The following is a 26461-nucleotide window of genomic DNA, read 5'->3' as shown; positions in this document are numbered from 1 at the left end:
GTGGACATTGAATTTGCATTTTTGTGATATTGTCGTAATTTTTGTTTCTTTATAATAATTGAATCATGTGTTGACTCTTTTTTTCCTAATTTCTTTAATATCAATATGCGGATTGATATTTAGATTATTTCGTTAATGTTGTCGATATTGGTGTTTTTCTTTTTGATTATTCTTTGTTTTGACTGCATGTTGATTGAAAATTTGTGAAATAAAAAATTCAAAAGACAAAGGGAGGGCCAGGCAGAGGAACACAGGCTAACAAGAGGTAGATACAGGTGGGAAGGTAGAAGAGGATGAAGCTGAAATGTTGGGCAGAGGGCTAAGAAGGATAGCTCTCTGATAGGAGAAGGAAAGGAAGAAATTGGAAAGCTGGGGAAAGAGAGGGAGGCATAGGGAAAGAGAGAGATCAGGGGAGGAATTGGAGAAGTTGATATTGATGCTGTCTGGTTAGAGAGTGCCACGATGGAGTATAAGGTGTTATTCCTTAAATTTACAGTTGACCTCAACCTGAGGCCATGGACAGATATGTCTGTGTGGCACTGGGGTGTGAAATTGATGGAGTTGGCCTTGCTGTTGCTCAGCTCAAATAGGTAGTGCAATAGTAGTAAATACAGAAAACAAGAATAAGGAATAGTCCTGTTAAATCTGCAAGGTTTTCTACAAATTTTCAATTGGCTTAAGATTGCATGTTGGGTGATTGGCAAACTAACGAGGAGGCGTGCCAATTTTAAACTTCTGTATTTATTATCTATTCATTTTCCACAATTTTTTTGCCAGTTGCTTGAGGCTGCTAGTTGCTTGAATTTACTGTGTACTGAGTAAAACTACAGCATTAAACAAACTTACAATAGAGGAAGCTATTTGGCCCATTGGGTTCTTACTGACAATGGTACAATATGTTTTAGATTATTCTCAGCTTGGTCAGTGGTCCAGAAGTTTTCACCACTTCGTATGCTCAGTTGGGCCCTTTTCTGTGTAATCAATGTCTACACCTCCTTTGCTTTTTAGGTAGGAAATTATATCACGTTTTACTGATATTTTTCACCCTACAATTCCTCAGCCACAGAAATTCATGCCCCTGAATTGTTGAAACCTTTATTAAGATAAATAGGTGTTTTGACTGTACTTGTGAGATCACAGAAAACAGCAGGAGGCTATTTGATCCCTTGTGTCTGGAACTAATATGATTTAATACATTGATACAGGACATATTTGATACATTGCACAGGATCCTGCAGATTACACCTCTTTGCGTACATGTCCAAATCTTGTTTTAATGCAATAGCGTTTTCCACCTTTCCATGAAGTGAGTTATACAGCCTTGTGATGTTTCTTTTATTGGAATAAAGAAATGGGTTCTCTTAAAACAACTATACTTTATTAGCTAAAGTACACAAGACCACGTGGAGCCATCCCTCTTCAATCATCTGCAACAAACTAGTCTCTGACTGCCTCTAGTGGTCAGGAGGATCATTAGCACTCTATTATTACAACCCCCATCACGATCTGAGTGAAAACACTTTATCCCACCTCCACTATAAATCTTTGCACCAGCTATCTTACTTTTCACATCTCACCCAACTCTCCTCAATTAAAGATACAATCCTGAGGGTATCATTGCTTTTTTTTTCTTCAATTCAAACTCTAGAGCCTCACTTGATGTTCCTGAAAACATATTTAATTTTTCATTAACTAATATTGCCACAACTCCCCTTGAATGAAAATTCCTGGAACCAAAAACCTTAATTATCCTATCATCCTAAAAAAAAATCCTTGCTGGACTCATCTGAGTGTGGAATAGAAAGTCCTCCATCCAAACGGGATGCAGCTCAGAACATCATGCACACCTCTCTCCCCTCCATTGACCATCTACATGTCCTACTGCCTCAAAAAGGCAGCCAACATACTGAAGGACTTATCCACTTCGGACATACTCTCTTCTCCCACCTCCCATCAAGAAGAAGTTCAAGAGCATGAAATTGCACCAATAGGCTTAGACCATGAACAGATTTAGACTATTCAGCCTTTCGCATCTGCTCCACCATCCAAATCATTCCTTTCAAGCCAAGTCTCCTGCCTTCTCCCTAATTCACCCTGACGAATCAAGAACCTGTCAACCTCTGCTTGGCCTCCATAGGCATCTATGGCAACAAATTCCACAGATTAACCACCCTCAGGCTAGAGAAATTTCTCATCCTCTCTGTTCTAAAAGGATGTCCTTCAAGACAATTTCTTCCCCACAACCATCAGTGATCCCAGGCTATCCTTGCTACGAACTAATTGATCTTTTCACTGTACCACTGCATATTGTAATGTCCTCTCACTCTTCTACATTTTTGCTCTCTGGATGTTAGAGTTGACTTGCTGGACTGCTTATAGATCAAAATCTTCTCACTGTTCCAGGTATAAAGTAATAATAAATTTAAACAAACTTCAAGGTGCTTTTTAGTTTGCACTGAGAACATAAATTGCAGGGTGAACACTCCATTTGTTGTTAAATAAATATAGAATGTTGTGTTTATCATTTGTATTTTTTTTACACATGTTCTTCTACTGGAGGGCACTGTACATCTACAGTTCCAACTTAATGACTATGTCTCTCCCTCTGTGGGCTTTTTACAGGTTCTCACCTCTTGAAATGTACAGCAAAATGCTGCATTGAGCTCTCATGGGACTTGGGCTGAATCTAGTTCATGATTCACATCTAACAAAAGAAGATAAGAAGCTCTTCTGTGGTCTGCTCAACGTTCCACTCCCGGAACAGCTAACTGGTCCATGAGGGAAAAGAAATTCTCAGCTCTTCTCAACCACAAGAGAACTATAATCTGCAATGGGTCCCAGAGGCATCTGCATAGGGAAGCGACTGGTATTTGTTGTAAGGGTTTGCAACTTTCTCCTTTTGAATAATTTCTAATTTAAAATTTTTAACTGATCATTAGGCAAGAAAATAAATCTGAAGCAGCCATTCAGCAGCTCTAGAATAGCCTTACCATTCATTTGGAGTGTACCTGATCTGTGGCTTCACTTCATGCATTTATTTGTTTCTATAACCCTTATTCCCAAAAATACATTGTTTTATTTGGTGTGGGCAGATCAACTAGATAGTCTTTCCCAGAAGAATCAATTAAAGGAATAATTTTATAAGTTGTTAAATAAATGAATACTTCAACTGGGAAAAGAAATTAATCTTTCAAGCTATGGATTCCGGCCCAAGATTTAAGCAACATTTGCAGTAGAGCTAACTTTACATCGGATTATAATTAACTTCAGAGATTCTTGATTAGGGAAAGGGAACAATGGACAGATTCCTGTGCATATTGCAGATAGATACCCTATTGAAATATAAAAATCTAAATAGACCATAGAATGTAGAACAGTATAGCACAGGAACAGGTCATTCAGCCGCATGTCTATGCAGAACCTGATGACCGAATCAAACTAGATGCTGAATAACCTGCTGAGTTTCTCCAGCACTTTTGTGTATTGCGCTAATATTTCTGCTGTTTGCTCTTGATAGATAACTATTACAAATTCTCTCGCTCACGTTCAGTCACAGAATGAGAGCACTAATGTGAAGAAGTCAATTCTTAACTTGCTCCTGCAACTCACAGGCTTCATGGACCTGAGGAAGCAAGAGACAGCGCAATGGTGAACTTCGGGTCATTAATGAGCCAGGTTAGATGAGGATGGCAGATCCCCTCCTTGAATGTCATCATCAGCTTTGCATAACCGAGGCTAGTATTAATTCCAGATTTATTTAAATCACAAAAATATAATTTTCTGGCTGCCGTAACAAGGAAAACTATGGTGTGCCTGCTGCTCCAGCAGCTGAAACAGCAGCACTGCTACTGGCGCAGACCTGGGAGAGCAGGGAGTGGGGGGCACACCGTTGCTATTGCAGGGTCCTACGTCCCCGTCCTGATGCTGATGGGTCCACATAGGCTCTAAAGATGCTGTTAAAGGAGTTCACAGAATTTTTTTTTAAATCCTGCAACCACGGAGGTCTGTGACCAAGATTGTGGCAACTGTGCTGGGCAGCCTACCACGAGGGGTGCAGACTCTGGGGAGCAGTGGACCAGCTCAAGGCACCAGAAACAGGGAGAGCACACCCCATTGAGAAGGAGAAGCATGGGAGATAACCGTACAGGGAAGGTGACCACAGCAGTGGACTAGCGAGGGGCTCAGCAGCTGAAGGACTGACACAAGCCACTGGCAATTGGGCTGCTAGTGACTAGTGTCCAAAGGATCCGCACAGGCTGCGGGCTGCTGAAGACTGGCTTCTGGGAACCAGGTATCAGACCCAGAATTTGAGAGGATATTGAGGATAAGAAGGGCTCCCAAAGGGCCTTAGGCACTGAAGGCCTCCTGATCATTTTGGAAGTTTGGACTTGGAGCTTGCGATGCTGATAGTTGAACAGGATTCTGTACGGCTGCATGGAGTGCTGGAGGTGCATCCACAGATATTCATTGTCTCCGAAGGGACTCCTTTTCTTCTCTTTCTCTTATTGCAAGGTGTGCTGGGCAATGCTCACAGTAACACTTTGTTTGTCCTTATGGCATACAAAATTTGAAGTATATCATGTATATGAGATTTCAGATTTATTGTCAGAGCATCACATACAACCCTGAGATTCTTTTTCCTGTGGGCAAGACAAAATTACCAATTATTGGTAGTGCAACTAAAACTATACTCAACATACATAGGTAAATAAGTAAAGAAATGTAAACAAACTGACTGTTCAATACAGAGAAAAAAGAAATCAATAAAGTGCAAGAGTCCTTAAATGAGTCCCTAATGGAGTTTGTAGTTGAGGAGTCCTATGGTGGAGGGGTAGCAGCTGTTCCTGAACCTGGTGGTGTGACAGAATATTTTTGGGAGATAAATTGGGGTAGATTTTTTAGTGTAGGTCACATACAAACACTTTAAAACAGATCTTATTTAAAATACTGGAGCTCTGCTAATGCTAGACATATCAGCCCCAGATCCTTTGCAGAAGCTTTGGAGAGTGGCCAAGAGACTTCACTAATGGATTGTTGTTTACAAAAAGGCAACAAATGAAAGAGCTCATAGGAATCTCATTCTGTCTGGTGGAACTTGTTGTTCTAGGTTTTGTGGTTTTGCAAGCAGAGAGAGTCAAACAGGTTTTCTCTCAGAGAGAGAGACAGAGATCAGTTCTACAGTTCTACAGTCAGCAGCATCAACTGGGTCTGGAACAGGACAAGCTGGCAAGCTTGTGGAAAACCCCATTTGGAAGATTGGTTGTGAGTGCTTAATTCAGTCTGGTCAAAGCCCTCATGATTCATGCAAGAGGAGAGGACTGGCTGTCTTATGTTTCAATTGAAATAAGAGAAACAAAAAGGAACTCGGTGATGACCTGAAAGAAAGAGGTTATCATCTGGAGAACCCTGAGGGGGTAGGTTTCTTCGGCAATAAGTGGTTGATTAAAAAGGAATCAGTTGCAGATGTCCTGGAATAACAAATCTCTCTCTCTGAAAACTGTCAAGAACCTTCCTGAGTGGTAACCATTTACCTTTCAAGCACCAAAGCCTGGTGAACTTTATACATGTTAAATTCTGTGCACAGTATAAGAATTGCCTGCAACCAGTGAACTTGGAGGAGTGAGAAGTGAGATTGGACTGTGAACCAAATAATTTTTTTGAACTTGCACATGCACATTACATACACGTGCGCTTATAATTAGAAGGGGGTTAAGTTAGGTTAGTTAAGTCAATAGTGATAAGTTAAAGAGTGATTCTATTTTCATGTTTAAAGATAATTAAAAGCAACTTTTGTTTAAGTAACCATTTGTCTTGGTGAATATCTATTGCTGCTAGATTTTGGGGTCCTCTGGGCTCCTAACAGGTTGTACGAATCTTGTGACATCTACACCTCTTTCCTGATGGCAGCAGCAAGAACAGAGTGTGCAGTGGGTGTTGTTGATCTTTGATGGTTGCTGCTGTTCTCTGACTGCAGCATTCCCTGTGATGTCCTGGGCTGTGCCCATTACCTGTTGCAGGGCTTTATGTTCAGGGGTATTGGTGTCCCCATACCAGACTGTGATGCAGCCGGTCAGAATATATTCTACCACACATCTGTAGAAATTTTCCGGGCTTTCTGGTGTCATACCAAACCTCCGCAAACTCCTGAGGAAGTAGAGGTCCTTTTATCACAATGCCACTAGTGTGCTGGGTCCAGGAAAAGGTCCACCGAGATAGTGACTTTCAAGAACTTAAACTTGCTCACCCTCTCCACCTCTGATACTCCAAAGCTAACTAGATTGTACACATCGGGCTATCCTTTCCTGAAGTCAACAATCATCTCTTTGATTTTGGTGACATTGAGTGTGAGGTTGTTGTTGGTGCACTATTCAACCAAGTTTTCAATCTCCCTCCTGTGTGCTGATTCATTGCTCCTTTTTAATACACCCACTACCGTGGGATCATCAGCACATTTGTAGATGCTGTTGTTGTTGTACCGAGCCCCACCGTCAGAGGTGTAAAATGAGTAGAGCGTGGGCTCTTCATTTTTATGTATTATTACGTAACAATAAAAGGAACCTTGAAACCTTGAAAATTTGATTTCATGTCTTTAGATCAATGGTCAAGGCTTCTGGATGCTGGGTTGGTTGCGGGCATCGGCAGCGTCTTAGGATATGAGAGCTGCGATGCTCGGCTGTGCCCATGTGCTATTCTCGTTGGACAGTTGGTGTCGGCTCGGTGGGCTTCACCTACTGGGGACGGTCGTTGCAGATGTGGTGGGTTTTGAGCCCTGGGGACGGTTGGTGCAGGCGCGGTGGGTTTCGTATCTTGGGGATGATTGGTGCAGGTGCAGCAGGTTTTGTGTACTGGGACGGCTGGCACACGCACAGATGTTTGGGTGTGAATTCTTCTTCGATAGACATGAAGAGGGTGAGTGAATCTCGCATATTTTCCATTACATTACCACTGATTAAATGTTTGTTATTATAGATCTTTCATCACAGACGTTGTACTAATAGATTGTTTCCACATAGACGTTACTACTAGGAATATTTGGACTAAATTATAATAAATTATTACAAGACTTTGTGTTTATCAATAAACCGTTAAAAAACTCATCTGGACTTAGTAGTAGTGGATTATATCGAAACTCCATATAACTCATCGCAGTAAAGAGCCTCACCTAGCCTCCAAGCAGTAGTATGGATAGCAGTCACTATACCCTCATTTATAGCACTGATTCAGGCCATTCAGCCCAACTCACCCTTGCACATGTCCCTCAATAACTTCTGCAGGTGCACCATCAAAAGTATCCTTGTTGGATGCATCACAGAGTGGGTTGGAAGCTGCGCCACCTGAGATTGGAAGAAGCTAGGAAGATGATGAATGCAGCTCAGAGAATGTGAAACTCCCTCCCCTCCATACACACCTCTCTCTGCCTCAGAAAGGCAGCCAACAAGCTGAAGGATGCAACCCACTCTGGTTACACCCCTTTCCTCCTTCCTCCTGCTGTCAAGAAGGCTCAGAATTTGAAATGGTGCCCTGACAGTTTTAAAAACAGTTTCCGGCACACGGGCTCCTGAATGAACCCCCACAACAGTAAGATCATGCTGCCCTTGCTATGTACTAGTTGATCTTTTCAAGGACTATTGCACTCTGTAATTGTCCTCTTGCTTTTTTTTACTTTGTATGCATGTTAGAGTTGAGTTCCTAGTCTGCTCGCGAAAGATCCCTTCTCATTGTACCAGGTGTAATGTGACAATAAACTTGAAATGGTGATTCACAAGCCTCTCATCCCGTCAACTCCTCTTCATTATGCATGAGATCTCTTTTAAATTTATTAATGGAGTTCAGATCAACCAACCATGGGAGACAATTATGTTCTTTAGATAGACTTTGCATGATTTTACCAGTCTGAAGAATGTCTGAAATCTCGGCATTCAACTTCAAATCTCCATTTCTTTACGCAAGTTTAGCCAGCATACCGGAAGTGTGGTAAGTAAAGAGGCTGGTCTTGCAACACCACTGCAGCACATCCTATTTATTAACATCTTGGTCACAGAATGCCTTCAGTTCACTTTAAATAGCAGGCATTCTGGGAAAATGACAAGGGGTCTAGGAGGTAAAATGCCAGATCAGGAATGGTACCCTCAATCCCCTTCTGACCTTTTTTTACACAGTATGCTTTCCAGGAAAATAGGAATATTTTTGTGGAACGTAGCGGCTAAATAAAAAACGTAAGAGATTCCACTTTCTCCCTGCTCACTAAGTAAGAGTTTCGCCAGTTTTCTCAACTGGATTTATTAATGATCAGCTAATATTAATGACCTGTAGCAGGGGAGAAAGTTTAGTGATAGGTAAAACTAGCTCCACCTATAATAAATCTACTCCTTAACAGTTAAGTCCAAGAGACATTTTAATTTTAATTTTAAAATACAGCAACGTAACAAGTTCTTCTGACCCATGAGCCAACACTGTCTAATTATACCCATGCAACCAAACAGCCCTATATGTCTTTGGAATGTCAGAGGAAACCAGGCTACCCAGAGGAATCCCATGTGGTCACAGGGAGAATGTATAAACTCCTTATAGACAGTGCTAGATTCAAACTCAGATCACTGGTGCCTGTAAAAGCACTGTCCTAACCTGGACAAATTAACATTAATGGTCTCCTAACAAAACATAAACTTCTACAAAGCATAAGCTTCTATTTCAGGGAAGGGGTGAACTATGAAGATACTAAATTAGAATGTTTGGTGATATTTTGAGATAAAAAGGCTTCAAGGTGAATATGCAAGGAAAAGATGGATGTATATCTAGATTCAAGATCTAGATTCTGTGTATTGCTCTGTGCACCAAAATATTTTTCCTTTATTCACCCTATAAAGGCACTCAATGAGGCCTTATCACAAAGCACCATAATCAAGACAACAAAGAGAACCAAAAGAGGTTAAAAAGAGACCAAAAAAAAATGTAAAGGCAGCAAAACTTTAGTTTGATCTGGTATCTTGTTCAGTATAGACAATGTGGGCAGAAGGGCCTGTTCCTGTGCTGTACTCTTCTATGTACCAGACAGTGAATATTTTCAAAGCTTGCAGAGGGATCTGCACAATCTGGAAAAATAGCAGATGAAATTTAATGCAGACAAGTGTGAGGTGTATTTTGGAAGGACAACCCAAGAAAGGATGTACACTCTATATGATAGGGCATTGACATGTATGGTAAAACAGAGGGATCTGAGAATACAGATACATAATTCCCTGAAAGTGGCGTCACAGCTGGATAGGGTTGTAAAGAGAGCTTCTGGCATATTGGCCTTCTTAAATCAAAGTATTAAGTATAGGAGTTAGGATGTTATGGTAAAGTTGTACAAGACATTGGTGAGACCAAATTTTGAGAATTGTGTGAATATTTGATCACCTAACTATAGGAAAGATTAATGGAGGCTTTTTTTGTATTTCAGAAGGTCTCATTCATAAGATAGAAAGCTCACAGAGATGATTTACTAGGACCTTAAACAGACTTCAAGAACTGAGTTACAGGGAAAGGTTAAACAGATTAGGTCTTTATTTCCTGGAACATAGAAGATCGAGGAGAGATTGATAGAGATTATGAGGGGTAGACAGAATAAATGTAGATAGGCTTTTTTGCATTGAGGGTAGGTGAGACACAAACTAGATGACATGGATTAAAAGTGAAGAGGAAAAGGTTAGGGGGAACATCTTCACATAGAGAATAGTGGGAAGGTGGAACGAGGTGCCAGCTGAAGAGGTGAATGTGGGCTCAATTTTAACATTTAATAAGAATATGAATAGATACATGGATGGGAGAGGTGTGGAGGGCTATGGACCAGGTGCAGGTCAGTGGGACAAGGCAAAAAAAAAATGGTTTGGCACAGACTAGAAGGGCCAAAGGGACCTGTTTCTGTGCTATAATTTTCTATGGTTCTCATTATACTTCAAATTGTCCAATTGAAGCTTTGTGAACAAAAGTTCATTCGAAGCTGACAGGAGACATGGGTGTAATTCCACTCTCCTCAAAGGCAGCATCAGCATGTCTAAGGATGTCTAAGGATAATAGACTCTGCTCTATGTTAGTGAGGAACAGACTTCCCCTCTTTCATGTTACAGCATAAGGAGAGAACTGTGTTTAATTGGCCAATCTGCTTCAATCAATAGCATCCGGAGTCAGTAAAGTCAAAGAGCAGCACACTAATAACCCAGCTGTGACCTCATCACCATTAAATTGGACACCCCTGCTAATGGTTAATATCGACTGTGAAGAAACCTGAACACCGTAAGCTCACTTTGTGTGTGGCTCTCAGCACTCCCTGTTTTTTTTCGCAGTGTAAATGACATGAATACACTACTCTTCCATTCAGAGAACAATCAATGGGTAATTATCCTGGTCTTTCTAAAGTGGTCTTTTTTTTATAAATTCACAATAAACCTCAAGGATATAACAAAGTGAAAATATTTCTGAATACTGAGCTCAGAAGAGGAGAGAAATGTTTATAATAAGTCAATTGGGCTTAAAGCAATGGTGTTGCCATGGCAAGTTCTTTATTAATACTCCTAAAGCAGGAAGGTTGCGATGAGAACAATGTTGAATTCTCAGTCAAGATTATTTCAATATTTTTTTCTAAATTTTAATCATAAATTGACAGCAAAATAAATAATTAGGATATGCTTTCCACCCACATTTTTTCCAAGCTAATCTGCTGCAGGAAATTAGGAAGTAAGTCTTTGCTATAAGACATGGACATTCATTGAATGGGGTCATTCTCGCATTATGCCTGTGCTAAAGGCCTGCCGAACACACCTCTTTCATTCCCCATGACTTTGCAAAATGAGACCTTCTGAAATACATAAATATGAGGCTGAGCGATGGCAACTATAGACAGTTGGTGGAAATGCAGAAAGTTTGAGAAGTTAGTGGGTGGGGGGGGGGTTGGAATTGTTCTGTGAGCTGGCAAGGTTTATTGGGCCCTATGATCTCCTTCTATGCTGTAAGAAAATAACAAAATTCCATGGGATGGTGACTCATTGTCCTTTCACACATTGCCATCCTAGATAAGAACAATCCTTCGTATGAATAAATACAAGTCCAATTTATCCCTCTGTGTTTTTTGATATAACATTTTATATTTGATTGACCAAAATGAAAATAATTCATCAGACAGAATATTGTCCTTAACTTGGGTCATGTGCTGTGATTTGTTTGTCCACCATGCCTGCATGTTATTTTTATTCCAACAATACAATGTTTATAACCTTTGGGATTTGCAGGAATTAGATCCCAAACTTTCAATTGAATCAGCTTTGATTTATTACTGAATAACTGGCAAGAGGGAGTGTTTAAGCAGAAATCCTTGTCTGAAGAAATTGTCTCCTTGGCCACTAAGGGACAAGGTGGAAATGATGATTTGGCTTCAGGGAAACATATGTGGTAAAATGGCAAGAAAAGGAACAAGCAAAGACTACCTGAAGACAAGGAGATCACATTCAGAACCCCTTCATAACTGAGCTGGTGTAACTCTTGCATTTGGAAGGTTAGGCTCAGGGTTCAATCCTGACTCTTGAGACCAACATGCGTGTTCTAGTCTATTACTGTCAGTGCATTACAGAGAGAGCACTATTCTTTGAATATGATGTTAAAGCAAACCCAAATCTCTTCCAATAGTATACAAAGGCACTGGAGAAACTCAGCAGGTCATGCAGCATCCATAGGAAATAAAAGGCAGTTGACATTTTGTCACATGAGAAGGTTCTCTGGAGAAAGATTAGGGGGGAAGGGGGACATTTTGGTAGTGTAAAGGAGGGGTATTGGCATTGAAATCAAGGATACCAGAACTGCTCGGTCTAATTATCCAAGGGAAAAATAAACAATCCAGAAATAGTTTGTTAATTGTGTTTCATGACAGATGATAATTATTTCCAATCATTTAATGCTGCCTCATTATTTTATCCATTTGCGTTTCCAGGCAATTATATCAGATGTACAATAATGTTAACTGATGATGGTGACAACAAAGTTTGTAATGTGGCTTTGTTAAAGAGGAGTCAACAAAGGAAGTAACTGCACCATTGGTAGTGAATGTCTCCAGACAGAGACAGCAGCTTGAAACACAAAAGTCTGTACCAGTGACCGAGTTGGAAAGAGTGAAGAGATGTAACAGGAACTTAAGGGCTCGTACTCCTGCCACATGACATCCTACCCCCTGAGCTGAAGGCAAACTCAGCACACATCTTCTTTACCATCTTTTCTCCCTATGTTGCCACTATGTACCTGTACTCTGTTCTACAAAACTTTCCAGGGCTCTGCCATTTACCATCCAAGTCCTGTCCTGGTTTGACTTACTATAATTCAACACCTCACACGTGTCCGAATTAAATTTAATGTCATTCCTTGGCCCACTTTTCCAGATAATCTAGATCCTGTTGTAACGCTAGATAACCTTCCTCACTGTCCACTAAACTGCCCTCAGCACTCTAAATTGCAAGCACAGGGAATTTTAGAGGTTTTTGGTGAGCAGAGTCTGAGGACAAGCTTGATTCCACTAAGGCAACACCTTTGAATTTAATTAGAAAGAGTTAATGGAGACAGCAGCTAGGGCAGTAGAATGCTTTGATTGCAGGATGTGGGAAATCTGGGCAGCACAATTGTCCCTGATGATGACATCTGCAAGAGGTGCATCCAGCTGCAGCTCCTGGGATACTTTGTTAAGGAGCTGCTGCTGGATGAACTCAGGATCATTCAGTAGGCAGAGGCAGTGAAAGAGGGGAGTTTCAGGGAGACAGTCACCCCTAAAAGTCAGGAGACAGGAAACTGGATGACTGTTAGGAGGGGGAAGGGGAAGAAAGAGGCAGACAGTGCAGAACATCCCTGCGGCTGATCCTCTCAACAAGCATTCTACTTTGGATACTGTTGTGTGAGGAACGATCTAATAGGGACCAGTCATGGTGGTCATGTCTCTGGCACAGAGGCTGGTCCTTGGCTTAGCACGGAAAGGGGGAGAAGAGGAGAGCTATGGTAATTGGGAACTCATTGGTTAGGAGAGCAGATAGTACTTGGAGACTTGTGATGAGCACATACACACTTTTATTAGCTTACAACTAATGGCCGGTATCTACAATAGTCTTCACATAAATCTGAGGTAAGGCAGGAAGGCAGGGCTTAGCTTATATTGGGACCGACGGGGAATAATCTATTCATAGACAGTGAATTCTAGTTCACTGCATTCACCACTTCCTTCAGAAAAGAACCTGTGGGTGAAAACAGGGACTACGCAAATTTTACAATTATTTACAAGTTGAGTCAATCAGGGGGCCTGGTTATTCTAGTCGAGCGCCTTAGTACTGGTGGACTTTGCTCTTCCAGAACTTCCTGTGCCTCCTGTGGTTCTTGGATAGTGGGACTCGAAGGGGGACTTGTGTAATGGAGGATTTAGACCAGCTTATGCAAGAAGGGATGCAGTTGCATCAAAAGACATAATCTAAATTTACTATGGGGCTCAGCAATGCATATGAATCAGTAGACATTATCCAACTTCCACCATGAGGCCAAGAGATGCAGTTGTCTTTTGTTGGTCGCAGACTGTCAGGAGACCTTGAAGATAATTAAATCATTTGTTCAAAGAGATAAAATCTGAAGTAAACAACTTTTGGGTAATATAAGCCATGGTCCCACTGCTGAAGTTTGAGACTCTCCAAGAGGTGGCAACATCTCTCAGCAAGAAGAAGAATTTCAAGATTCCAAACCGACGTCCCTGTCCGGGGAGGTGGAGAAGCTGCTACCGGCGCCCAGACAACCTACTACAAGTGTGCAGTCGTCGCCTTGCTTTGGCAGTTGGGACCAGTCCAGGCATTGATAAGTATAATTGGGAAGGGCTTGCATATTGTAGTGTGAATTCAGCTTTAGATTTAGTAATAAAGACTTGTATAAACTGAACTTGTAAGGGAGATTTAGGAGTTAATCGACTCAACTTTCAGGGCGATAAATACTCCAGAACCCGTGTCAGGTAAGTGGGAAACCGTCAGGGGGGGAAAGAAAAAAGCAAGAAAAATGGAGAGCACACCAGTGACTATCCCACTCAGCAACAGTTATGTTGTGTTGGATTCTGTTGAGGGAGATAACCGGACAGAAGATGGCTACGGGCACCAGGTCAATGGCAATGAGCCTGGCAGAGTGGTGCAAAAGAAAAGGAAAAATGCAGTAGTTATTGGGGACTCCATTGTCAGGGGTACAGACAGGAGGCTCTGTGAGCCAGATAAGTATACCCGCAAGGGTACGAGATATCAAAAATTGGGTCCAAAATATTCTGACAGGAGAGGGAGAGCAGCCTGATGTCTTGGTACATGTGGGTACAAATGACATTGATAAGAAAAGGGAAGAGGTAAGGAAAAGGGATTATAGTGAGCTGGGACGAAAGCTGAAAGACAGGAACGCTAAGGTGGTGATCTCGGGATTACGACCTGTTCCAAATGCAAGTGATGAAAAGAATGTAAAGATAAGGAAAATGAACATGTGGGTGAGGTGCTGGTGTACAAGGCAAGGATTTGGCTTCTTGGTTCATTGGGATCTCTTTTGGGGAAGGCATGATCTTAACAAGAGGGATGGGTTGCACCAAAAGGTGTCAACATTTTGGCAAGTATGTTTGGTACAGCAGTGGGGCAAGGTTTAAACTAACTTGGCAGGGGTATGGGAACCAGAATGATAGGGAAAAGGGTAGGGAAGATAAAGTAATGGCCAAGAAAAGTAAAATATGAAAAGTAATGTTGGGAGGAGAAAGTAAAAAATCAGATGGTGCAGTGAGTTTTCGGGTCAATGATAGTGTTAAGAAAATTACAAAGAAAAATAGTGGGCAGAAAAATCAAAAGAAAAGGTTACAGAAGTCACTAGATATTAAAAGGACAAAGAGCATAAGGGCACTTTATCTGAATGCCTGCAGTATTAGAAATAAGGTTAGTGAACTTGAGGCGCATATCGGTACCCATGCCTATGATTTGGTAGCCATCACAGAAACATGGCTACAAGGTGACCTTAAATGGGAATTAAACTTTCAAGGGTATCAGGTGGTGCAAATAGATAGACAGGATGGTAAGGGAGGTGGAGTTCCACTCTTAATCAAAGATGAGCTCCAGGCAGTAGTGAGGAATGATATAAGATCTAAAGAGCATAATGTTGAGTCCATTTGGGTAGAGATAAAGAATAACAAAGGGAAAAAAATATTGGTGGGTGTTATCTATCGCCCACCAAATAACAATAGTTTAGTGGCACAGGAAGCAAATAGAGAGATAAGTGAGGCATGTAATAATGATACGGCAGTAGTCATGGAGGACTTTAACTTCCACATAGATTGGGAAAATCAAGTTGGTTGTGGGAGTCTAGAAGAGGACTTTATAGAATGCATCTGCGATAGCAACTGTTCATCATTTACATTGATGACTTGGAGGAGGGGACAAAATGTGGTGTAGCCAAGTTTGCTGATGACACCAAATTGAGTGGAAGAGCAAATTGTCATGAGGATGTGGAGAGTCTGCAGAGGGATTTAGTTAAGCTGGATGAGTGGACAAAGGTCTGGCAGATGGAGTACAATGTTAGTAAGTGTGAGGTTATCCACCTCACTGACAAAAGGCAAAGGAGGAAAAACCCAACACCCAACCCCAACCAACCAATTTTCCCTTGCAACCGCTGCAATCGTGTCTGCCTGTCCCGCATCGGACTTGTCAGCCACAAACGAGCCTGCAGCTGACGTGGACTTTTTACCCCCTCCATAAATCTTCGTCCGCGAAGCTAAGCCAAAGATCCACTTTGGCAAGAAAAATAAAAGATGAATATTATTTAAAGGGTGAAAAACTACAGCATGCTGTTGTGCAGAGGGACTTGGGAGTGCTTGTGCATGAATTGCAAAAAGTTAGGTTGCAGGTGCAGCAGGTTATTAAGAAGGCAAATGGAATGTTGGCCTTCATCGCTAGAGGAATTGAATTCAGGAGTAGGGAGGTAATGTTGCAACTGTATAAGGTACTGGTGAGACCGCACCTGGAGTACTGTGTCCAGTTCTGGTCTCCATATTTGAGAAAGGATATACTGGCTTTGGAGACGGTCCAGAGGAGGTTTACTAGGTTGATCCCTGGGATGAATGGGTTGACTTATGATGAAAGATTAAATCATCTAGGATTGCATTCGCTCAAGTTCAGAAGAATGAGAGGAGATCTTATAGAAAAATATAGGATTATGAAGGGTATGGATAGGATAGATGTAGGAAGGTTTTTTGAGCTGGCCGGGGAAACTAAAACGAGAGGACACAGTCTCAAGATTCGGGGGAGTAGATTTAGGACCGAGATGAGGAAAAATAGTTTTTCTCAGAGAGTAGTGAATGTTTGGAATTCTCTAACCAGGGAAGTGGTTGAGGCTGCCTCATTAAACATATTTAAAATTCGGTTAGATAAATTTTTACATGATAGAGGAATTAGGGGATATGGGGAGAAGGCAGGTAGGTGGAGTTAGGTCATAAATTAGATCAGCCATCATTGTATTGAATGGTGGAGCAGGCTCGATGGGCCATTTTTGGCCTACTCCTGTTCCTACTTCCTATGTTCCTATGTTCCTAACTGCTCTCGGTGTCTGTGTCTATTTTATTTCGGTAGCTTGAACACTGTGACCAATCTAAAACGAACAAAGTGAGAGGTACAAGTTTACCCAAGACAACTTGGGGGTCCAGGTTCTGACAGTTGCTCCATTGGAACTATGTCATCTGGAATCCTGCGCGGGGTATTTGGCTGTTCCAGGCCTATTGTGGACATCTGTACCTCAGTTCTTGAAGGTGCCACAATTTCCTGTTCCTACCCTCAGCTAGTTATTCAGCATCTGTGGAAAGAGAAACCAATCTATCCTTCAGGTGGGTGACCCTCCAACAGAACGGACAGCATACTCTCCTCTACCAGGTCCTACTGCCTGGCCAGCCTGCCCTATGATTCCATGTAGCAACAGAGCTTATTGTGGAGCAGGAGGTAGCGGAATTCAGAGTTACTCGACATCTTTTATTGCATCACAGCCTGGTTTGGGAATTCAGATGTCTGGGTATGTAAAAGGTAGCAAACAGCCAGATCCATTACAGGTTCAAACCTCCCTTCCACTGAAGACATTTAATGTGTGGCTCTGCTTCAAGAAGCCAGCCGTCATCATAAAGGACTTCCACCAGCACAATTGCAACCTCTTCTCACTGCCACCTTCAAGGAGAAGGTATAGAAGCCTGGACCAGCACCTCTAGGTTCAACAATAGTTTCCAACAGTTGTCAGACTCTTAAACCTCCCCTTGTTACACTAATCAGGGATTGCTCCAAAACCACACAAGAATTGTCTGCACTATGGCTATGTCACTATTTTTGCACTAGAATAACTGTGAATATTTATTATACATCTATATCAGAATCAGAATTTGTCTCGAAATTCATTGTTTTGCAGCTGAATCATCGTATGCACATTTATATAAACCACCTTACCACCAGGAATTTGATGACCTTGACCCTCTCTATTGCGGAGCCCTTAATGAGGACTGGTTTGTTTTCTCCTGACTTCCTCCTGAAGTCCACAATGATCTCCTTGGTTTTGCTAACATTCAGTGCAAGATTGTTGGTAGCTGATCAATCACCCTCCTGGACGCTTCCTCAGTGCTGTTTGTGATTCTGCCGACAACTGTGGTGTCATCAGCAAATTTGTAAATAGCATGGAATTGTGCCTGGCCACACAGTTATGGGTGTATGGTGAGTAGAGCAGTGGGCTAAGCACACATCCTTGAGGTACATTCTTGAGTTAATCATCAGTGAGGAAGAGACATTGTTTCCAATTCATACTGACTGTGGCCTTCCACTGAGGAAGTCAAGGATACAGTTACAGAGGGGGATGCAGAGGCCCAGGGTTTAGAGCTTGTTGACCAGCACTAAAGAAATAATGGTGTTGAAGGCTGAGCTGTAGCCAATGAAGAGCAGTCGTATGTGTAAGTTGCTGTTTTTAAGGTGATCCATAGCTGAGTGGAGAGCCAGCGATATTATGTCTGGTGTGGAGTGATTGTGACTTTAGGCTGATTGCAGTGGGTCCAGGTACATGTTATTTCTGGCCATGACCAACCTCTCAAAACATTTCATCACAGTAGATGCTAGTGCCACTGGGCGACAGTCATTGAGGCAACTCGCTCTGCTCCTCTTGGGCTCTGGGATGATTGATGCCCTTTTGAAGCAGTTGGGATCCTCTGACTGGAGCAATGAGAGATTAAAAATGACCGTGATTTTCAGTACCCTGCCAGGGCCTGACACTTTGTAAGGGTTTACTCTCTTGAATGATGTTATTTTGTATTTATTGTTTCTTTTTTATTTCAATTAAGTGTTCCATTGTATTCGTTTTGTTTTACACAAAGTATCTGTAAATGTTTATGTTCATTGTTCAATATGGATGACAATAAACTTATTGTCACTATTTCTGAAGGATCTCTATTTTTATTCTCTATCTCATCTCGGTGGGGTGGTGGATTAGTGGAGCCTCTGTGTGCCTTTACAAGGCATACAGAGGAAAAAGGTTTTTGCATATTTTGTGTTCAGGACAATAAATGGAATGTGAATCTTAAATGTTGAAAAAATTCACAAGAGTATTACTGGGATCCGTGGTTGGTGAGGGGGTGGGGGGGGGGGGGGGAGATTGTTGCTGAATTCCAAGTAGAGGCTGGATAGGCTAGAGCAGGGGTGTCAAACTCAATTCACGGAGGGCCAAAATTAAAAACTTGGACTAAGTCGAGGGCCGAACTAAATATTTATTGAAAATTTTCAACAACATCTGCATGTTTTCTCTTCTTTCAACATATGTAATGTTAAACTTTTTCTTATTAAAATAAATGTTTAATAATAGTTTTGGATAAACTCTTTCCAGAAGCATTAACAAATGAGAAATAAAATATTCAATAAATAATATTTCTCTATAGAGGATTTGTCAAATGTTGCTCGTGTGCTGTCGAATAGTAAAATCTGAGGGCTATTGAGAATGTGGGAGAATAACATGATTCCTGAAACAATCAAATGGGTGACTGATTGTGGGCATGAACTCTAGCAGGGTTATTTGCCATGCCCTTTTTCCATTGGTACAGATATCCTTCCTTTGATTTACACACTTTTCAAGTTTAATGCTAATGAGCTTGTATCCAGGTGCAGGACCATTTTTAACCAGGAATATATTTATCACTGTGACATGAAACTATTGGAAGATCGTTTTATCCTGAGATTAAAGTTCATAATACTTACTCAGGCCTGTGTGTGGGAGGGCGGGGTTTGCGGGCGATCGGGTTGGACAACAACAGTGCGGGGGCATCGGCTCTCGCTGCAGGGCGGCATCTTGGCGGATCAGCGGCCCCGTCACCATGAGTCGCGGGTCGGCCTGCGGCAGGGAGAGGGAGTGGGCAACAGTCCTGGCGAGGTCAGGCCCGAGGCCTCCGGTTCCGGGCGCTGGGAAGCGGCCTTGGCTTCCCCTGACACCGGCCAGGCCCCAAAACCAGAGTCCACGGTGAGACCCTGCAACGTAAACAGAGGAGGTGGGGGCGATGCCAATGCCAATGCATTCTGGGATTTATAGTATTAGCTGTGCATGCGCTATACTGGCACGGCGGCCAGCGGGCCACTTCTAATACATTTTTGAAATGATCTTGCGGGCCAAATATAATTGTATCGTGGGCCAAATTTGGCCCGCGGGCCAGAGTTTGACATGTGTGGGCTAGAGCATCAGAGGCTGAGGGGTGATGCCAAGTGCATGACAAAAACTGGAAAGGAGTTAATGGGATGGTGGAAATAAAAAATGGGAATACTACAAATAATGATTGGTTGGAATTCAGTTGACTGAAGATGCTGGGACTCCGACAATTCAATGAAAGGTCCCCTTCCCTTTCACTCCACAGAAACTGCCTTGTGTGAGCATTAATCCAAAAGTTTTGACCTATGTTATTTAATATCAAATTTTGGGGGGTGGGGGGAAGGCTAGACAAAAGTTAAAGAATGCCATGCAGTATTACATGGCAATAATGGAACCTTTAACTGCTTCATCATAGCCTGGCATTAAAGGTTAATGATCCAGCGATTCACCAAAGAGCAGAGGATGCCAAACATTTCCCATTTGAGTGGAAATTGTTGGTCCTCCCCACCTCCCACTTCTAATCTTCACTCTAGTCATAAAGAGTAGCTAACAATGACCTTCAATTCATAACTTATCCCACATCCTATCCCTTGTAAGCCTTAGAGGGAAAATAGAAAATATTCAGAGAGTTAAACGATACACTAACATGCTGGAGAATCTAAGCAGGTCACACAGCATCCACAGGAAGTAAAGGGTCACCAATGTTTTGGGCCTTAGCCTTCGTCGGGTATAAGAAAAAAACAGGCAAGCACCTGAATAAAATGATGGGGGGAAGAGAGGAGGGAGAAAGGTGCAGGGTGAGTAGCACAGGCTAACAGGTAAGAGGTTATAAATGGATACTGGTTAGATGATGGAAGAGAAAATTGCTGTGAAGTGATTGGGGAGAGGGTCGAGAATAGCTCTCTGAATGGAAAGTGAAGTGGATGGGGAGACAGAGAAATGAGAAAAGGAAAGAGAATGGGGGAGAGGGTTACCAGAAATTGGAGAAGTTGATAATGATGTCATCAGGTTGGGGACTGCCATGGCAGATTATAAGGCATTCTTTCTCCAATTTGCAACTGGCCTCAGCTTGGCAGTGCAATGTGACCATATTCAGGGAACCAGCCATACTTTGTCATCTGGACCTAAACAAATCCTTGAAGGACCCAACACCCTAATGTGAAATCTCAAGGCAAATGTTTTTTTCATACTCAATTGAATGGATTTTGAAGGGAAGTGAGGTTCTTCACTCAGTGGGTGATGGGCACATGAAAGGACCTGGTGGAGGCAGGTATGTTGGCTTCCTTTAAGAAACACATGGATATCAACATGATTTGGAGAGAATTGAAGGCGTATGAGCCTAATGTTGGAAAGTGGGACAAAAGCAGGAGGCATGGACAAGTTGGGCCTGTTTCCATGCTGCAGGACTTGATCACTCTATGAACCTAAAATTGATCAAGGTGTTTCCTCATGGCAGAAGCTGACATAAGATCAATAGACAGAACAGCCAACTTAGGACATAGAATATTGCAGCACAGTACAGGCCATTCAGCCCACTGTGTTGTGCCAACCTATGTAACCCTAATCCACAACAATCTAATCCCTCCCTACCTCACAGCCATAAATCTCTATTTTTTTCTTACATCCACATGCCTGTCTCAGAGTAATTTCAATATCCCTATTCTATCAACTTCCACCACCACCCTTTGCAATGCATTCCAGGCACCCACCGATCTCTGAGTACAAAACTTGGCTCTGACATCTCCCCTAAATTTTCCGGCACTCACCTTAAACACATGTCTTCTGCTATTTGCTATTGTTGCCCCGGGAAAGAGGTGCTGGTTGTTCACCCTATCTAAGCCCCTCAAAATCACATCTCATCCTTCGTTGTTCCAAAACAAAGAGCCCGAGCTCTGACTTTTTTGATCCAAGGCACTTTAAGACCTGTTGGTGGAAGAGTGCAGAAGATTTGCAATTCCTCATACCTACAGTGTGTGGAATTACCTGCAGTAGGTATATGGAGATCTGCAGCCCTCCCATGCATGACTCCTTATGAACTATGCATGAAAATCAGCATTCCCCCCAGCTCCCACTGATTGTCCTTGGAAGTCCCTGCCCATTCTGATTCTACTGGCCTGCAGAGACCATGCCTAGACCTGGCCCTGTCCCAGTATAATTTCCAGCCTTCAGAAGAGCACTAGATTAAGGGGATTAGCATGGAGCAGTGTCACAGTCTTTCAGCGGAGAACAGGCCTTTCACCCCAACTCATCCATGGCAACCAAGGTGGCATTCTGGGTTAGTCCTATTTGCCTGCAGTTGGTCCATAACACTCAATGCCCTTCCTGTTCAAATATCTGACCAAATGTCTCTCAGAAGTTGTTATTGTATCCACTTCCTTTGGCAGCTTATTCTGGATATGGACTAGCCTCTGAGAGGAAAAATTGACCCCTCAGGTCCATCTTGAATCTTTTCTCTCTCACATGAAACACTTACCCTTTAGTTCTAGAGTTGCCTAAAAACAAAGTTGTGATGAGCTTTGTTCTCTAGTATGTAGAAGGCTGAAGGATGACCTTATAGATGTTTATAAAATCACAAAGAGTACGGATAAAGTGAATGTTCCCAGTCTACCCTGGGAAAATGCTCCATAAGCTCACTCTTCAGCTTCCAATCCAAAAAGTAAAGATCCAGTCTATCCACCCAACCTTTCTCTGGAAGTCTGGTCCTAGCAACATGAATGTTATTTTTAGGGCTATTGCCTCCTAAATAGTGTTGCACTGGAAAATCAAGATGTAGACCCTGTAACAATGATAGATCAATGACATATTTCCAAGTTAGGATGGGGAACCTGGAGAAAGGGCCATTCCCGTGCTCGTGCCCTTTGGGATGGTGAGACCACAGCTGTGAAAGAGAGAAGTAAACAAATAAGAAATTTATTGAAGATGCTCTTAAGGAGGTATCTGATGGAATTGTGTGCATGGAGGAAGTTTCCAGCCATTTATCCTAGAAATATTGGTGTGATTGATGATGTTTGTTGATAAATGTACATCAATATCCATGAAGGCCACAGAGTATCATGGACTGAAGGCAATAAAGATCTCACTCAGGAGGTTTCCCTGACCAAATAGCGGGGGTGTTATTAAAAGATTGAGAACTTGTAATAGGAACAGAAAAGAAACATTTTCTTTTACATGGAATATTCAGCCACAAACATTATAACCTGCATTAACATATTTGTTCCATTCTTATTTCTTTCATCATACCATTTTCAAAGGATACATTATATTCAAGGTGCATAACTGGGGTTCACACTCAATTGTTCTCAACACACAAAATTTATTGCTTAGTTTTATTGTGTGTTTTATTTGCTACATTATTGTTAACAGCTAGTTATTTACAGCACACCTCTTAGCTCTAATTGTCCCATGTAAATAAAGAGTAGCAGTCATCAAAGAACTGACCATGCATAACTAAGGAGTTTGTGCTTCAGGTTCCTGGGCGTAAACATCTTCAGTGACTTCTCCTGGCCCACATCGACATATTGGCCAAGAAAATGCATCAGTGCTTCTACTTGTTCAAAAGCCTGAGGAAATTTGGCATGTCACTTGCTATCATTAACAACTTGAAAAGATGCACCAACCTGTTAGGTTGCATCACTGCATGGGATGGCAACTACTCTGCCTGAGACCACAAGAAACTGCAGTGAATGTAACTCAGACTATCACATATCCCTCCCCTCCACCTATAACTCCCACTGCCTCAAAAAAAACAGCCAATAAACAGTATTACTGTAATAGGTCCATCCCTCCCTGGCTGCCCCCCTCACTCTTCAGGTCGAAGATTCACAAGTGTGAGATTACACACCACCAGACTTGAGCAGAGTTTATAAGACTCCTGGATGAACCCCAAAATAAAAACGGCCTTTGTTCTGTACAAATTGATGTCTCTCCATGACTCTGCACTTTTGTACAGTGTCTTCCTTATTGTGCTATGAATAAGATGTCTACTGCTCTGCTCACAAAACAACTGCTGTCACTACATCGTGGTACCTGTGACAATAAACTTGAGCTTGCTCTTTAAGTTTCTTAAGCTGAAGATCTGTGAGGTATTGCAACAGAAGAAGGAACTGTGGAATCTTGGGCTTGAGCTGCATGGTCTAGTGACCTATGCAATTGGATCATGCAATTGATTTTTCCTCAGCACTAAAGGGACAAGTGTTGAGTGCACTGAGGCAAAAAAAAACTCACTGTCCATCAGAACAGATGGGAGGGTGGGGGGGGGGAGGGGAGAACCAAAGGTATTTTCACTGCCATTTGATAACATTAGTTCATGCAAATTGCTGGAAGAACTGAGTAAGTCAGACAGCAGTCAGGGGTGAAAGTCAGCATTTCAGGTGTAATCAAGTCAAAGATAGAACAGTTGAGATCACATATATAAAGGGGGAAAGAAGTTTGGGAACGGGGTGAGGTGATTGGACATTGGACAGAAGGTGTGAGAAATGGAGAGGCAGTGGAGAGACAGGTGGAGAGAGAGAGCAGTAGAAGGTGCAGGAGGTGAGCAGTGGGAGAGAGAGGAAGAAAACTTCAAAGAAGAGTACGCAGAGGAGCAAAAAAATGGATAAATGCAACAGCCGCAGAACCTAGAATCTTAAGCAAATAAAGAATTGCTGGACAAACTCAGCAAGTCGGACAGCATTCATGGGTAGAAATGGTCAATGTTTTGAGTCAGGATCCTTAATCTTGTGTTATAGAGCCATGCAACATGAAACCGAGTTTTTGGTCCATCTAGTCTATGCTGACCATTACTTTATTCTCCTTGCTCCTTATTCTTAGAGCCATGAAGCATGAAAACAGGTTTTTGGCCTGTCCACTCTCTGCTGACCATTACCTTATTCTCCTTGCATTCTCATCAACTCCCACCCATATTCTACCATTGGTGACAATTTACAGCGGCCAACCCACAACCTTCTGCAATGTGGGAGGAAACCAGAGAACCCCAAGCAGTCTCGTGCGTATACAGAGAGGATGTGCTCACTCCGCAGACAGACGGCCCCCGAGTCAGTGGAGCTGTGAGTTAGCAGTTGTCCTGCGAGTTATGCCATTTTGCCACCCAATGTTCTACACTCCTGCTGTAGGAGAATATGAATCATGTATTCACAAAGTGACATTGAAGTTTTTGTCCTGTGCTTTCAGATCTCTCTGACTGACTCCCCAAACTCAACAAGCTCTGAGATCTATTTGTAAGGCTAAAAAATGAATTTCCTCATTGCAGTCTGCACCATCTACTTGCTACATTGGGTTTGATTTGAATACAAGTAGTTGTTTTTATTGTTGTTGTAGAATGTCATTGCAATGAGCACATTGACCTGAAAATCAATACGGTGCCAGTAATCAATATCTGCCAAGGCTCTGATCTACTTGAAACAAACAGCTGCAACTAAATCTGATATACAAGATCACGACCTGCACTCAAGTGCATTACAGGCAGATAGAAGGGATAATAAGGTTAAGTTATGAGCTGAAGTGCGCACACGCAGTGGCAGCATGTTTAAATCTGAAAAGGTATGTGGAACATCAAGGTGACACACCTGGCTTGTGCAGGTCCCTCCCCCCCCAAGAGATAAGGACATGTATTGCCCCTGACAATTTCACCATACAGCCTGCTTTTCGACTGGGCTTTTATTCTTCTGAAAAAAGAAATTACAAGATGATTTTGGGAATGTGGTTTAAGACCTATGAAGTGAATCACAGTGTCAGAGATCTGGGCTCATTCTTGACCTCAGGTACTGCCTACATGGACTTTTCCCCATCTCACTGTCACTGCATAGGTTCCCACTGTCTGCTTTTCAGGCGGTTAAAAGCTATTGCAGGTGAACAGGAATTGTCCACATTACTCGGTCTTAGAAGTAGTCAATAACTGCTTCAACTTCCCTTTATAGAGAGAGTTCCAGCTTTTGAGAGAAATAAAATTCAATGTAACTGAAGGAGGCCATTCAGCCCAACATTACCATTTTGACCAAGAATGACATTCAGGTCCAGGCACTATTTCAATGCACTGAGGACTTCTGCCTACACCTTTTCAGAGTGGGTTCCAAACCACCATCATGCATTAAGTTAAATAATTTCTCATCTTTCCACCCAAACAAATTAATGCATTCCATGTAAACAGACTGATATAAATCCAAGAGAAATTAGTTCAAACAAGAATGAAAATCTGTTCTCAAAGCCATTACATTTTTCCACTGACTTCTTTCAAATGCCATCACCATCTATTAATTAATTCTCCTGTGAGATTCAGAACTAATTCCTTGGTTACTTATTCTCAACCAGTATCCCTCTGCATTGGCTCCCTCTCTCGTCCAAGAACAAGAGAGCTAATGACATGACTCAAATCAGCACAGGGCAGGGGGTTAATGGGGGTGCTTTCCCCCCGAGAGCAGTGTGGCCACCAAGAGGATAAATACAGTGGCGCATTTCACTGGCACTTTCAGGAAGTTAACTAAAGCAATTCAACTGCTAAATGCAAGATTACAGCTTGAACCATGGGAGTTCAGCTATGGGAATCATATTTGCAGCTCTTCAACATCCAAATAGTGAAATTTCTTCTGTCTTGTCATATTGTGATGAGCCATACCATCACTGAACCGAAGCAACTGACAAACTAAGAGCCATCAACCAAACCCTAATCCGGGATGTATTCTTTCATTTCAATTCAATAATGGTTTCTTTATTAAATGCAAATCAAATCACCATGGATACCAGAAGGAAGAGATGACTATATTAATAGCATTTCATCAAAAAAAATCAACCTATGATTAATCCAACTTAAGAGATG

The 26461-nt window shown here is 42.0% G+C and overlaps 1 protein-coding gene and 2 long non-coding RNA genes across 8 annotated transcripts in view; 1 reads left to right on the top strand and 2 right to left on the bottom strand.

The window, feature by feature from the left end:
• LOC138757786 (uncharacterized) overlaps positions 1-2928 on the top strand; it is a 47007-nt gene extending 44079 nt beyond the window's left edge. Inside the window, exon 5 of the long non-coding RNA XR_011353883.1 lies at positions 2623-2928. This is a non-coding gene — a long non-coding RNA (uncharacterized lncRNA). The remainder of the gene's footprint in view (positions 1-2622) is intronic.
• The window catches only part of LOC138757784 (netrin receptor UNC5C-like), a 369257-nt gene that overhangs the window by 201439 nt on the left and 141357 nt on the right, over positions 1-26461 (bottom strand). The window lies entirely within an intron of this gene.
• The window catches only part of LOC138757789 (uncharacterized), a 172457-nt gene that overhangs the window by 71630 nt on the left and 74366 nt on the right, over positions 1-26461 (bottom strand). The gene's annotated exons all lie outside the window — the stretch shown is intronic.

The sequence above is a fragment of the Narcine bancroftii genome, chromosome 3, assembly GCF_036971445.1.
Source record: "Narcine bancroftii isolate sNarBan1 chromosome 3, sNarBan1.hap1, whole genome shotgun sequence".
In the NCBI taxonomy this organism is placed as follows: domain Eukaryota; kingdom Metazoa; phylum Chordata; class Chondrichthyes; order Torpediniformes; family Narcinidae; genus Narcine; species Narcine bancroftii.
This window is presented reverse-complemented; position numbering and strand designations above follow the sequence as displayed.